Consider the following 2,446-nt stretch of genomic DNA (forward strand, 5'->3'; position numbering starts at 1 on the left):
GCACTGCCAGAAGAATAAACAAAACTGTCTTGGAAAAATATATAGTTGGAATGCTATAACTATAACTAACTACAACTAGAAGCAAGGGTGGCAAGACTTCATCTATTTTTTGTGTGTTTTCAAGAGGTTCAGTTCTTGGAGAAAGGCACAAAGTGGAGGGTGAGTGAAAAACAGGAAGACACCAATGAGATTGAATGGCACAGTGGCAACAACTATGGGATCAAACATAAGACATGTGAGGATGGTACAAGACCAAGCACCAAGGGTCAGTATGAGTCATGTCATGAGATCACATCATGCAATTATGTGATCTATACACTGCAATGAGACCAAGCTGTACAAAGGGTCAGTATGAGTCAGCACCAACTCAACGACACCTAACAACAACAACATTTCACACTCCTAGTATTAACATTATTAATGGATATTTGCAGTTGTTTCTTCTCATTTTGAATCATGATACATTAGAAATTGAAAGTCCCCAAAACTTTACTCCATCTATGTCAGTAAGTTCTACTTTACTTTCAGGAGAGAAGTCTTCTCCAGGAGTAATTTGAGTACCTTCCAACCTGAGGGGTCCATCTTCTAGTACTATATTTATATCATACAATGTTTTGCTGCTATCATTAAAGTTTTCATTGGCCAGTTTTTTGTTTTTCAGAATTACATCACCAGGCCCTTCTTCCCAGTCTCTCATAGTCTGAAAGTTACATTGAAACCTCTTTGTAAAACCTGTGGAAAAGTTTCACAGAAACATACAAACCCCCACAGCACAATAAATTGGCAGACAGTGAAGGAAAAGAGTAAAAGTGGTAACAGACAAATGACGAAGTAAAAGAGCTGAACGGAAGATTACAAAGTCAAGAAGAAAAAGCAAAATATTATAATGAAATAGGAAAATACCGAGTTAGAAAAAGAAAAGGGAAGAACATGTTCTGCATTCCTCAAATTGAAAGAACTGAAGAAAAAATTCAAGCCTCCAGTTCAATATTGATGGGCAAAAAAATTAGAGATGTGGGAAGTATCAAAGAAGAGGGAAGGAATACACAGAGTCACTGTTACAAAAAGAATGGCTGATGTACAACCATTTCAGGAGGGAATGAGAAGATGATATACAAAAAGAGGAAGGTTAGCAGAAGAATGCTGAAGACAGGTAAAGACACAGAGAATGCAAAGTATCACAGAGAATAGCGGTAAATACTTTTGTATGCACAACCCTGCAACAACAGTGTTATATGGGTAGATACAAATACACAGACTGAACAGGTATGGCAGGGAAAGTGGGAGTATAACCATAAATATATAAAGATTTGATATAAGATATTTGTACATGGGTATTTACTTTAGCTGCAAACACATCTATGAATGTGGTAGAGCATATGGGGGCGGGGGGGATGATGAAAACTTCTTAGACTTTATCGAACACCTTGATATAAGAGATGCTTACTAGGCCTAGGGAGTCCTGGTGTGGCGCTGGTGAGCTAATGTGTCAGACTGCAAAGTCATTTGAACTACAAGATCGGTAGTTCAAGCTTACCAGCTGCTCCTTGGAAACTCTATACAGGGTTGCTATGGGTCGGAATCAACTCGACGGCACTTCACAACAACAACAACTAGGCCTAGGGGCTCAGGACTATAGTCTCAGAGGACACTACGGTCAGTTAACATAACATAGTCCCCAAACGCAATGTTCTACATCTACTTTGGCGAGTAGTAACTGGGATCTTAAAAACTCATGAGTAGCCATCTAAGGTAAGAGAGATGAAAACTGAAGATGCTTGGAATCAGTTACTCCAATAGACTAGGAACACATGAACATCAGTCTCTACAATACAACTCTGAGACTAGAAGAACTAAATGATACCCAACTCCAACCACCCACTGCCATGAAAGTGATCACATTAGAAGGTCCTAGATAGGAGAAAATGTAGAATAAACCTTAAAATTATAAAAGAAGATCGGGCTTACTTGTCAGAAGGAGTCCTGGTGTGCTGTTGTAGGATAAGCACTGGACTGCCAATCAAAGGTTGGCATTTCAAACCCAACAGCCACTCCTCAGAAACCCTATACTGGTTCCCTCATTATGAGTTGGAACTAACTCAACAACACTTACTAGTCAGCACTTATAACAGCAACAACTAGTCAGAAAGAGACTGGAGAACCCAAGACTATGGCCCTTGGCTACCCTGCAAATCTGGCACTGAACTCACCCTGGTGACCCAAGCAATAGATAGGTGTTACTGGGAGGACAAAAATATTAGTAAGGTATGTATTCTTAGGTGCTATCAAGTCAGCATCAACTCATAGCGACCCTATGCACAACAGAATGAAACACTGCCCGATCCTGGGCCAATCTCACAATTGTTGCCATGCTTGAGCCCCATTGATGCTGCCACTCTGCCAATCCATCTCATTGGGGGTCTTCCTCTTTTTCTCTGATCCTCCA

This window comes from Chrysochloris asiatica, unplaced genomic scaffold (genome assembly GCF_000296735.1).
Source record: "Chrysochloris asiatica unplaced genomic scaffold, ChrAsi1.0 scaffold00172, whole genome shotgun sequence".
NCBI lineage: Eukaryota > Metazoa > Chordata > Mammalia > Afrosoricida > Chrysochloridae > Chrysochloris > Chrysochloris asiatica.